At 54.1% G+C, this 13,209-nt stretch overlaps 1 long non-coding RNA gene across 1 annotated transcript; it reads left to right on the forward strand.

Moving 5' to 3' along the window:
* The first annotated feature begins 7,261 nt into the window (after positions 1-7,261).
* LOC101145367 (uncharacterized) lies at positions 7,262-12,987 on the forward strand. The gene is made up of 2 exons (XR_008669414.2): positions 7,262-7,822; positions 8,092-12,987. It is a non-coding gene; the product is annotated as an uncharacterized lncRNA (long non-coding RNA).
* Positions 12,988-13,209: the final 222 nt, after the last annotated feature.

A 13,209-nucleotide genomic window follows, 5' to 3' on the forward strand; every position in this document is an offset into this window, starting at 1 on the left:
CTCTGGGGCAGCTCATGATATGAAATAATGAGGGTGTGTCCGTGACAGTCCAGGAGTTGATTACAGGCTGCATGTTTGGTTTCCATGAAACGTACGTCAAGGTATGCAGCCCTCAGGCCGGCCAGGTTGATGCCCACGGAGCACCCGAGTGAAGCTGTCTCATCTTGGCGGCTTGTACTCCCAGCCCCATGTTGCCCAGGAGGGGCTCTGGGGTTCCTGTGGGGACCAGGGTGGGTAACTGCAGATGCTCATGCCCTTCCTGAGGGCACCTCATGCTCCAGGCCTGGCAGGAGGCCGTTTGTTTCCCACAGATCCTGCTGTCAACACCTACCTGGGAGGGAAGGGACAGTAGCAGACCCCTGGAGGACTCTGAGCCCTGCAGCAGCCACCCAGGACCTGGGCCTGCAGGATGAGCGCCACTGGGGGATTGGGGTTCACAATGCTTCCAGAGATGGGAGGAATAAGCCACCTGTCCCTGTGGCAGCGTAGTCCTGGGAACAGGGCCGTCTCCTTGGGTGTCCATGACAGTGAGTGGCACCTTGTCCTCTGTGTGATCATCTTTGCCTGGCAGGGCAGCACAATGCCATGACCATGGGCACCTGTGACCTTTCGTGGGAATAACAGTGCCCAGGCCAGGCACAGTGGCTTGCTACTGTAATCCCAGCACTTTGGGAGGCCAAGGCGGGAGGGTCACTTGAGCCTAGCCTGGGCAACATGGCGAAACCCCATTGCTACAAAAACAAAAAAAATTAGCCAGGCATGGTGGCACAAGCCTGTCGTGCCCAGCTGCTTGGGAAGCTGAGACTAGAGGATTGCCTGGGCCCAGGAGGTCGAGGATACAGTGAGCTGTGTTCACACCACTATGCACTCCAGCCTGGGCAACAGAGCAAGACCCTGTCTCGAAAAAAAAAAATCCGAAAAAACAACTCACTTCGGCCAGGTGCAGTGGCTCACGCCTGTAAACCCAGCACTTTGGGAGGCCAAGGTGGGCGGATAACCTGAGGTCGGGAGTTTGAGACCAGCCTGACCAACGTAGAGAAGCCCTGTCTCTACTAAAAATACAATATTAGCTAGGCATGGTGGCGCATGCGTGTAATCCCAGCCACTGGGGAGGCTAAGGCAGGAGAATCGCTTGAACCCGGGAGGCGGAGGTTGCAGTGAGCCGAGATCATGCCATTGCACTCCAGCCTAGGTGACAGAGCAAAACTCTGTCTCAAAAAAAAAAAAAAAAAAAAAGTAAACTGATTGTCTCACAGTTCTGGGGGCTACAAGTCCAAAATCCAGATTTCAGCTCAGCAGGGCCGTGCTCCCTCTGCAACCCATAGGGGAGGCCTTCCTTGCCTGCTCCTAGCTTCTGGTGCCTTGCTGGCCGTTCAGGCATTCATTGGCTTGCGGCTGCACAGCCAGTCTCTGCCTATGTGGTCACCTGGCATCTTCCTTAGTGTCTGTGTCTTCACATGGCTGTGTTCTTACAAAGACACCAGTCAGATTAGACTAGGGGCCCACCCTACTCCACCATGACCTCATCTTAACTAATAACACCTGCAATGATCCTGTTCCCACATCATGTCACATTCTGATGCACTGAGGGTTAGGACTTCGACATATCCTTTTGGGGGAACACAATTTAACCCTTACCACTACCCTACAGATGATTGTCTTGGACTTCTTTGGGGTTCTTTAATGCCGCAACAGCTGTTATTTTCAAATCCTAGCTACACTTGGGTTGCACGGGGCAGCAGGAGTGACTTCGCCACCTGCCAGCCTGGCACACACAGCCTGGATCCAGAGGCCCGAAGACCTGAAGAGGCTCTGCCCAGACTGCCCCTGAGGACAGTGCAGTGGGACGAGGTCTTCACAGTCCCCAGTCCCCAGATGCTCCCTAACTCTTCAGAATGCAGGAAGCAGAGGTGACCAGAACAGTCAACACATGCGATCCTACTGTCCCTTCTGAGGCTGGGGTTTCCAGGTCATTCTCCACTTACAGCAGCAGCTGGGGCATTCCTGCGGGCTTCCCAACCTGGGGCTAGCTGGACACAGAAGGCTCCAGCCACAACCAGAGCCCAGCAAGAGGCTTGCGCAGACCCACAGCTGAGGCTTCATGTGGCCAGCCCCCAGCCAAGTGGCAGTGCATGGAGAGACCCACAGGAGGCCAGAGGTGCTGCTGGGACTCAGAAAAGCCACAGCGACCAAGGCGACCCAGGATGCTGTCATGCTCAGTCTGAAAAAACAAAGGTGCAAGGGGCACAGATAAAGCTGGGAAGGAGAGGGCTGGGGTGGATGTGCCAGGGGCCTCTGACACTTGTCAGGGAGCAGGAGTTCCAACTGCTCCCCGCACACAGGGTTGCAGGATTAGCAACTGAGTTACCCATGGAGACATCAGCTCAGAGTCCAGGCAGCTTTTCAGATGACACCGGGGATAAGAACATAAAGACCAGGAAAATGGGTCACTTTGCACACACATGATGCCCCAACAGATGTGCAGGCCACCACCCAACACAAAGACAGACAATAGACTGGGAGGGGGAGCAGTGATCAAACAAGGCTTCCTGGAGGAGGGGGCCTGACAGGCTCAGTAGGATACAGGTAAATGCAGCAAAGTGAGAGGGCATGGGATGGAGCAGGGACAGTCAACCAAACCCTGTGACTTTGAGCCTAAGGGACACTGACAGTCCTGACCCAAAGGAGGTGCAGGCCTCGGGACAGATTCTCATCGCTCATTCTTCTCCCTTATGCAGAGGACTTTTAGAGCTACCTGGCATTTTTCTCCCTGTCCAAATCCACCCCACATTTCAAACAAAGTAGGCAGACTACCCAACTTCACCCAGAACGGGGGTGCAGGGCTGGGCCTGGGTCTGAGGACTTCAGTTTTAAGCAGCAAGTCCAGTGCAGTGTGGTGGCCCGGCTCCTCTCGCTCCCACTGGGCGGACAGCGTGGGTGGGGCGGAGCCTACTCCCATCTGCAGGTTGCTGGTTCGGCTGCGGCCAGCAGGGGGCAGCTGAGCCCACCCTTTCCTCCTGCCGGGCTGCAGGGACAGTGAACAGCACCACCCGCCCAGGCAACCTGGAACCAGGGTCGTGCCCCACGACAGAATCTTGGGGGCCTTGGGTCTGGCGCTGCGGGCTCACCCGCTCTCAGAGTGGGAGTCCTGGCTCCTGACTGCCCTGACCTTCTTCCTGCCACTGGGCCCATGATGGGGGTCCCCAACTTTCAAGAACACAGGGTAAGGGGTTTGTTTCCCTGGTGGTGGGCGGGGGCATTCCTCAGCTTCGTGATGGGTCCTGAGTTTTCCAAAGGTCAGGATCCATGTCCTGGAAACGGATTCTGCTGTAGATGTGTGCTCTTCTGTGAAATGATAACTTAGTAAAAATACTTAAACTGGGGCTATTTGGAGACATCTAAGAGGTGGAGTGAGCACAACCTGACACTAGTCGCCTCCCTCCTGAGGCAGTTGACTGTCCGGCCTCTGCCCCTGGGCCCTTCTTCCTTCCCAGCTGCCCTGAGCCCTCTTCCAGCACCTCCTGTCCCCGCCTCACATACTAAGTCTTCCTGCTATTTTTAACTATTTGACATAATTTGCAAAAGAGAGAATAATAGTCCCAGCTCTTCCCAAGGACTTCTTTGTCCGGTGCCCATCTGACCTTGGCACTTTGTTGTGGGGATGGCAGTGACCCTGACAAGTTCTCCCAGCCAGCAAGAGCACAGGCCTCCCATACAGTATCGTCAAGGTCAGCAGCCTCCCGGGCAGGGGGGTTCTACTCCCCGCAGAAGCCCTGGCACCATGGCCAACTTGCTCACAGAGGGCACTCAGTCAGACCAAGGTGGGTTGGGGCAGAAAAGGCTCCTTCAGAGATTCAAGGACAGTCACAACTGGTGCTGTGATGGGGCCACTGGGACAAGCACAGTGCAGGCCATTCCCGTCAGCAGGGACCCAAGAGGAAGTGGTAGGCTCTGGCAGTGGGGGCGGCTGGTGGTCCTGAAGACAGAGGGCTTTGCAAACCTAGGGGTGGAGGTAGTGGGATGTCAGCACCTGGGCTCCCTGCTCAGAGGAGCTGGCGCCAGGATTCCCAGTGGGTGGGCTTGGGGAGGAGGCTGGAAAGGTTAGCACAGGCGAAAGTGTGGGGCCTAGGAAAGCTGGGCTCGCTTATTTGGCCAAGGAGGGTGGGGAGGGTTGGAGGAGGTCTAGGGGCCGCTGGAGGTGCAGGGCAGCCGGGGGAGGCAGGGCTATGGGGCCCAGCCACGCATTCCACAGGCCTTCTCTCTGCGGGAACAGGAGTGAGGACACAGGCGCTCAGCGTGGCAGGGTGGGAACACGAAGGTCTCGTGAGCGCTGTGACAGGATGGGGCTACAGGAGACAGAGGTAGCAGTGAGCTGGTGAAGAGGCAGGAGGCAAGCAGGACAGGGTGTTCTGGGGTGCCAGCTCAGGCAAGGCTCCAAGGAGTGGGTGCGTGCTCAGGAGGACGGGGGACCAAGGCCTGGGGTAAGGGGCAGGTGCCCAGGCACTCTAGCATGGCAGGGAACAGGGGACAGTCCCAGGACATCCGGATGCAGGGGGCTGACACCGCAAAGTTCTTTCCTGTAAAGCACAGCCCGAGGCCTGGGGCTTGGCCCTGGGCAGAGGAAGCCCCCCTTAGATCTGCCTTGGCAGTAGTGAGGAAAGGGGGTGCACAGACCCCACACAGCCCGAGGTGACGGGTCAAATGCAAGAGTGAGAAGCCCCCTCCTGAGGGTCCTCCCCTGCCTCGCCTTCCTGGTGGGCGACCTGCTTTCCAGCACAGGTGGTGGACCAGCCCACATTAGGTCAAAGTGTTAAAAATAGCCGGAGGGCTCAGTATGTCTGGGGAGGATGGGAGGTGCTGAGGGAGGGCCCAGGACAGTTGGGAAGGAGGAAGGGCCCATGGGGCTGGGGTTGGGACAGTCGGCTCCTGTAGGTGCAGCAGCCCTGGGGCATGCTCACCTCACCTCACCTCAGCTCTGTAAACCAGGGCCGTGGGAGTCCCCCCTCCCTCTGATGCCCTCTCCCTCAAATGCCTTTGCCAAAGTGTGGCTGAGAGTGCGCCCCAGTTCCCCTTGGCCACCCCAGGCAGTCCCAGTCCACTGAGAGCAGCCGCTGTCCTTCCTCCCTCTCCTGCCTCCTGACCTGGGACCCCACAGAGCTGGGCCTGTCATCACATTTGTGGGGCCGCAGCTGACCTGGGAACTCCCTTCCTCAGTCAGTCCACAAATATTTACCCAGAGCCTCAGGGTGCTCAGTGACCTTTACAAAACAAAGTGCAGAGTCACGTGCCAGGGCACAGCGATCCAGGGCAAAACAGACCAAAACCCCTCCCTCGAGGAGATCAAGTTGGGGCGGCGCTTTAGAGTTGTGGTCAGGAGGCTGGCTGAGTGGTGACCTTAGGGCAGAGGCCTGAAGGAGCAGTGGAAGTGGACTAGGTAGCAACTAGGTGAAGAGTGTTCCAGGAAACACTACACTGTCAGAATCAAGAGATGTTAGGGCCGAGAGGAGCCTCAAAATGGGGGAAGCAAGGCTGGGAGCGGTGGCCTACCCTGGTCACATGACAGGTGGGGGCAGAGCAGGCCGGAGCCTCACAGGAAGAGGCTGGTTAGAGTTGGGGGTGGGGCCCAGCTTGTGTTTCCTGCCCTGGCTGCGAGGCGTGAAAGGCGGGCTCCCGGCCAGCACACAGTGACAATGCAGTTTCCAGACCCAGGCCCTGAGCTGAGGGGCCTCAGGGCTCAGAAAGGGCCTAGGCCTCAGATCTCTGGTGAGCGGGGGGCCCAAAATGGCCCTGGAGGCCACAGCTCCAGAACTGGACCCGTGGAGAATGGAGGGCTGGGGCCCTGCACATTCTCAAGCAGTAGTAGCAACACTGTCATTGTCCTGCCCTTGGTATAAGCCTGAAGCACCACCCTTTCTTACCCGGCTCCTGCTCCCCTTTTCCAGGGGCTCCTGTGGGAAATCCCGGGTACTTCCTGGGACCGGTCTGTCTATATGTTCGGAAACCACAGAGCTGACCTGGTTTCAGAACAAGATGTGGGGGGGCCATGCACCCGGGAGACCAGTGACCCTGACTGGCAATAGCCGCAAGAAAGGGCTTGGAGACAGGGGCCAGGCGCGGTGGCTACCCCTGTAATCCCAGCACTTTGGGAGGTCAAGGCAGGTGGATCACTTGAGATCAGGAGCTGGAGACCAGCCTGGCCAATGTGGTAAAACCCTGTCTCTACTAAAAATACAAAAAAAAAAAAAAAAAATTAGCCAGCGTGGTGGTGTAAGCCTGTAGTCCCAGCTACTCGGGAAGCTGAGGCAGGAAAATCACTTGAACCCAGGAGGTGGAGGGTGCAGTGAGCAGAGATCATGCCACTGCACTCCAGCCTGGGCAACAGAGTGAGACTCCATCAAAAAAAAAAAAAAAAAAGAAAGAAAGGGCTTGGAGACAGGGCCCTAACCCTGGAATCCAGATGTTGCCAAAGCAGCCCCCTCCTGTTCCTCTGTCTGCCTGGGAAGAAACAGGCGGTGGCCACCCACTCAGGCAGGGCGAGCCCTTCACCACCCAGCCCCACCCCGGAATCCAAGGCCCTCTGTTTGCTGCTGTTTTCTGGAACAACTTGTTTTGATCTAGAGAAATCTGCTGACACCAGCCTTCCTGCTCTCACCCTCCAGCTGGGCAGAGCTATTTTTAGACTTATTTGTAGAGGAAGAGAGCAGAACCCAGGCCCGATGTGTGCCCTCCTTACTGTGGGCACAGCTTTGGTCCCTTAAGGCAGGACAGAGATATCCATGTGGTTGTCTACCCTCAGCTCATCTCTCCTTAAATACATTCCTTTCGCGAAAAAAACGAGCTGTGTGGAACTTGGAGGCCAGCAAAGCTTCTACATAAGGACCCTCTGAAACAGTGCCCTTTTGTCCTTGAAAACCCAGGGTGGCAAAGGCAGCTCCAGACACAAGGGCACAAAGGAGACTTGGTTCCCTTTGTGACAGGGAAGCCTATGCTTTACAGAATCCTATGTTTTGTATGTCAGTAATTCTCCCTACTTAAAAAAAAAAATCTCTATATATATATATATTAGAAGGGGTCTCACTCTTGTTGGCCAGCCTGGAGTGCAGTGGCACAATCATAGCTCACTGCAGCCTCAAACTCCTAGGCTCAAGGGATCCTGCTGCCTCAGTCTCCCCAGTAGCTGAGACTACAGGCAGTCATGTGCACCTAGCTTTTTTTTTTTTTTTTTTTTTTTTTTTTCATTTTTTGTAGAGACAGGGTCTTGCTGTGTTTCCCAGGCTGGTCTCGAACTCCTGGCCTCTAAGCAATCCTCCCACCTTGGCCTTCAAAAGCGAATGGATCCCACTCTTTTTTGAAAAATAAAATCTACCATAGTTTGTTTCTGGGATTTGGGAATGATGTGTGTGAATTAGAGAGATTTTGAGACCTGAGATAGAGAAAAGCAAGTTAAGACATCAACTGGGGCCCGGAAACAGCATTACAGCGGGGACGACCCACCTCTCAGATGCCTGGTGAGATAAAGAAAGGGCTGGCTGACTCCACTGCCCAGTACTGTGAAGCAGCAGCGAAGAGTCACTCCATTGGTTTCATAAGCTGCCCAGCTTTCTAGAACATTTTGACAGACAATTCCCTCTTTCCACACGGTTCTTTCAGGCCAAATCACCCCACCCCAACCCACCCCTGGAGATATAGTCAGGACGAGACTGATGGGGCAGATCCTGGAGGAGGCCGCACTGCCGGAATCTTCCCCTGGCAGAGACACAGGGCTAAGCAGCCGCCAGGGAGCAAGCCTGGGCTTGCCACATCACCACCTTCTGTGCTGAAGGTCAGATGACACACAGTCACCAGTTTTCCGAGAAGCACAGGGAGGGGTGCATGTCAGGCCCAGCCCTGCCTGCTGATGCCACCTCACAGACGCAGGCGAAATGTCTTCACCAGCTTCCTCTCGGTTGCCAAGGGGGCCTGTTTTTAAGGGGTTGTTTTGTATGGGGTGTGGGTGTTAACCAGGGAGAGGTTCCTGGCAGGAGTTCCTGTCAGATGCCATTTTCCATTCTGGTTACTTGAACCGGGGTCCTTTTTTATCCTCTACCTCAGGGGCCAGAGCTTCCTCATCACCCTGCACCCCCTAGCAAGGGAGGTGCCCGCTACACGGTCCAAAGTCCTCTCCAGACATTCGGGCCCTGCCCGCCTTGCTGGAGGGCTCAGGAGTTCACCGGGTTTGCTTCCAGAAGAGCCAGGCTGGGGATGCCTGCTTGCAAATGCAGCAAATAAAAAATAAATAAATAAATAAAAATCACCTTTCTCCCCACCCCCACCCAAATGTAAAATGAGCCGACAGCCTGTCTCTCGGCTATGACAGATACTGCTTTCCGCACAATATCTTGGTTTTACATTATTTTGCAACGGCGTCTTCCCACTTAATCCATCCTGAACACACTTCTTGAATGTTCTACCCCGGCAGGGATGCGCATTCTCAGGAAACACGTCCCCTCGCCAGGCCCCTGGGAAGAGTCAAAACCACGATGCCTACCCCTGAAGCGCCCGCGCGGCTCCACGGGGCTCCATGTTGTCACCCACTAGCTCCTGGACGCTATCAACCCGCAGCAGGGCTTCCTGGCCAGAGAAACCGCCTGTTGGGGTGCGGAGCGTTCCATGTCCCCTCGCAGGACCCCGCGGGCCTTCTAGGCCGCCCCGCCCCCAACCCGCGCCCGGGCGCTGACGTCATCGGCAGAGCCCGACTCGGAACCACCGCCCGAAAGTCACGCGCGCCTCCCGGCGGGACGCGCCCTCTGCAGAGATCCCTCCGCCGCCGCCTGGAATTTTCCAGGTGTCCTGCCAGCCCTTCTTTCGGGCCTCTGCGGGGCGTGGTGACCTCAAGCGACCCCGGCGGCTCCCGTCGCCCACTCAAGAGGGCGCCCCCGCCCGCCACGCCTCCAGCCCGTCTCGGGGTAGCGCGTCCCCCGCGCGTCCCCCGCCCGTCCCCAACAACACCCGGGAAGAAAAGGGGTCTTCTTCCTCATGGCATTCGCCTCCCAAATGTCACCTTGAGCGCTGTCCGCGATCCCAAAAAGCACTGTTAAAGAGAAGCGGAGATACACTGGGGTCCTTGCGTGGGGGCCGCCTGGGAGACCATGCACCGCCCGGGAGTCTCTCCGGGCACGATCGGGGAGGGACTTTTTTTCCGGTGGCCGTGGAGGAATCGTCCCGTTGAGCAATGACCCCGGTGACGCGGCCAGGGCTATAAAAGCAAAAGTTGTGGCCGGTCCAGCAGGAGTTAGCGACAGGGAGGGATGCGCGCCTGGGTGTAGTTGTGGGGGAGGAAGTGGCTAGCTCAGGGCTTCAGGGGACAGACAGGGAGAGATGACTGAGTTAGATGAGACTAGGGGGCGGGCTGGGGGGTGCGAGAAGGAAGCTTGGCAAGGAGACTAGGTCTAGGGGGACCACAGTGGGGCAGGCTGCATGGAAAATATCCGCAGGGGCCCCCAGGGAGAACAGCCATGCTGTCCCTACTGCCTGGTGGTGGGGGAACTTGACCTCTGGGAGGGCGCCGCTCTTGCATGGCTGAGCGAGCCCGGGTGCGCTGGTCTGTGTGGAAGGAGGAAGGCAGGGAGAGGTAGAAGGGGTGGAGGAGTCAGGAGGAATAGGCCGCTGCAGCCCTGGAAATGATCAGGAAGGCAGGCAGTGGGTACAGGGCTGCAGGAGGGCCGGGAGGGCTAAGCTTCAACTTGTCCATGCCAGCAGCCCGTTTTTTTCCAGACCAAGGGCTGTGAGCCCGCCTGGGGATGAGGCCTGGTCTTGTGGAACTGAACTTAGCTCGACGGGGCTGACCGCTCTGGCCCAGGGTGGTATGTAATTTTCGCTCGGCCTGGGACAGGGCCCAGGCCGGGCCCAGCCTGGTGGAGCGTCCAGGTCTGGGTGCGAAGCCAGGCCCCTGGGCGGAGGTGAGGGGTGGTCTGAGGAGTGATGTGGAGTTAAGGCGCCATCCTCACCGGTGACTGGTGCGGCACCTAGCATGTTTGACAGGCGGGGACTGCGAGGCATGCTGCTCGGGTGTTGGGGACAACATTGACCAACGCTTTATTTTCCAGGTGGCAGTGCTCCTTTTGGACTTTTCTCTAGGTTTGGCGCTAAACTCTTCTTGTGAGCTCACTCCACCCCTTCTTCCTCCCTTTAACTTATCCATTCACTTAAAACATTACCTGGTCATCTGGTAAGCCCGGGACAGTAGCCGAGTGGCTGTTGGAGTCGGTATTGTTGGTAATGGTGGAGGAAGAGAGGCCTTCCCGCTGAGGCTGGGGTGGGGCGGATCGCTGTTGCTTGCCTGCAGAGAGGGTGGGGAGTGAATGTGCACCCTTGGGTGGGCCTGCAGCCATCCAGCTGAAAGTTACAAAAATGCTTCATGGACCGTGGTTTGTTACTATAGTGTTCCTCATGGCGAGCAGATGGAACCGGGAGACATGGAGCCCCTGGCCAGTGTGAGTCCTAGCAGTGCAGGAGGGGAGACCCTGGAGGAGAGAGCCCGCCTCAATTGATGCCTGCAGATTGAATTTCCAGAGGCTTAGGAGGAGGAAGTTCTCCAATGTTCTGTTTCCAGGCCTTGCTCAGGAAGCCCTGTATTCAGGAGGCTACCATTTAAAGTTTTCAGATGAGCTTATGGGGGGCAATCTTAAAAAGTCCACAGCAGATGCATCCGGCTTGAGGGGCCATCAGCTTTGAATAAATGCTTGTTCCAGAGCCCATGAATGCCAGCAGGCACCCCTCCTTTCCTGGGGTAAAGGTTTTCAGATGCTGCATCTTCTAAATTGAGCCTCCGGTCATACTAGTTTTGTGCCTGGAACCTTGCTTCAAGAAGATCCCTAAGCTGTAGAACATTTTAACGTTGATGCCACAACGCAGATTAATGCCTTGTAGATGGAGCTTGCAGATGGAGCCCCGTGACTTCTCACCTACCCACCTGTTTGCCTGCCTTCTTGTGCGTTGCTCGGAGAAGTTCTTAGCCTGATGAAATAACTTGGGGCGTTGAAAAGCTGTTTAATTTTAAATGCCTTAGACTGGGGATATATTAGAGGAAGCAGATTGTCAAATTAAGGGTGTCATTGTGTTGTGCTAAACTCTGGGAGGGTACAAGTTGGTCATTCCTAAATCTGTGTGTGAGAAATGGCAGGTCTAGTTTGGGCACTGTGATTGCATTGCAGATTACTAGGAGAAGGGAATGGTGGGTACACCGGCAGTGCTCTTTTGTTCTTGCTTCGTTTTTTTAAACTTGAACTTTACTTCGTTAGATTTCATAATACTTTCTTGGCATTCTAGTAAGAGAACCCTGAGGTGGGAGTTGTGGGGGACGGGGAGAAGGGGACAGCTTGGCACTGGTCCCGTGGGCGTTGCAGTGTGGGGGATGGGGGTATGCAGCTTGGCACTGGTACTGGGAGGGATGAGGGTGAAGAAGGGGAGAGGGTTGGTTAGAGATACAGTGTGGGTGGTGGGGGTGGTAGGAAATGCAGGTTGAAGGGAATTCTCTGGGGCTTTGGGGAATTTAGTGCGTGGGTGAGCCAAGAAAATACTAATTAATAATAGTAAGTTGTTAGTGTTGGTTAAGTTGTTGCTCGGAAGTGAGAAGTTGCTTAGAAACTTTCCAAAGTGCTTAGAACTTTAAGTGCAAACAGACAAACTAACAAAAATTGTTTTGCTTTGCTACAAGGTGGGGAAGACTGAAGAAGTGTAACTGAAAACAGATGACACAGAGTCACCAGTTTTCCGAGAACCAAAGGGAGGGGTGTGTGATGCCATCTCACAGGCAGGGGAAATGTCTTTACCAGCTTCCTCCTGGTGGCCAAGACAGCCTGTTTCAGAGGGTTGTTTTGTTTGGGGTGTGGGTGTTATCAAGTGAATTAGTCACTTGAAAGATGGGTGTCAGACTTGCATACACAGCAGATCAGCATCCTTCGCTCCTTCGCTGCCCCTTAGCAACTTAGGTGGTTGATTTGAAACTGTGAAGGTGTGATTTTTTCAGGAGCTGGAAGTCTTAGAAAAGCCTTGTAAATGCCTATATTATGGGCTTTTAACGTATTTAAGGGACCACTTAAGACGAGATTAGATGGGCTCTTCTGGATTTGTTCCTCATTTGTCACAGATGTCTTGTGATTGAAAATCATGAGCGAAGTGAAATTGCATTGAATTTCAAGGGAATTTAGTATGTAAATCGTGCCTTAGAAACACATCTGTTGTCTTTTCTGTGTTTGGTCGATATTAATAATGGCAAAATTTTTGCCTATCTAGTATCTTCAAATCGTAGTCTTTGTAACAACCAAATAACCTTTTGTGGTCACTGTAAAATTAATATTTGGTAGCAGACAGAATCCATGTACCTTTGCTAAGGTTAGAATGAATAATTTATTGTATTTTTAATTTGAATGTGCTTTTTAAATGATCCAAGACTAGAGGGGAAACTATCACCTAAAATCAGTTTGGAAAACAAGAGCTAAAAAGGGAAGGGGATGGGGATTGTGGGGAGAGAGTGGGCGAGGTGCATTTACTACATGTGTGATCTGAAAACCCTGCTTGGTTCTGAGCTGCATCTACTGAATTGGTAAAGTAATACCAATGGCTTTTTATCATTTCCTTCTTCCCTTTAAATTTCACTTGAAATTTTAAAAATCATGGCTATTTTTATCCTTGGGATCTTTCTGTCTTCTGGGTTCCATTTTTTAAATGTTTAAAAATATGTTGACATGGTAGTTCAGTTCTTAACCAATGACTTGGGGATGATGCAAACAATTACTGTCGTTGGGATTTAGAGTGTATTAGTCATGCATGTATGGGGAAGTAGTCTCGGGTATGCTGTTGTGAAATTGAAACTGTAAAAGTACATGGTTGAAAGTACTGGTATGTTGCTCTGTATGGTAAGAACTAATTCTGTTACTTCATGTACGTAATTACTAATCACTTTTCTTCCCCTTTACAGCACAAATAAAGGTTTGAGTTCTAAACTCATTAGAATTGTTGTATTGCTATGTTACATTTCTCGACCCCTATCACATTGCCTTCATAACGACTTTGGATGTATCTTCATATTGTAGATTTAGGTCTAGATTTGCTAGCTCCAAGTAATTAAGGCCATGTAGGAGAGCATGGTAACCACAGATAGAACTGGTATTATCCCAAGTGGTCTGCAGACTGCTGAGTGGGGATGGGATCTGCTCTCTGTTGAGAGTT

Source organism: Gorilla gorilla, chromosome 9, assembly GCF_029281585.2.
Source record: "Gorilla gorilla gorilla isolate KB3781 chromosome 9, NHGRI_mGorGor1-v2.1_pri, whole genome shotgun sequence".
Classification (NCBI taxonomy): domain Eukaryota; kingdom Metazoa; phylum Chordata; class Mammalia; order Primates; family Hominidae; genus Gorilla; species Gorilla gorilla.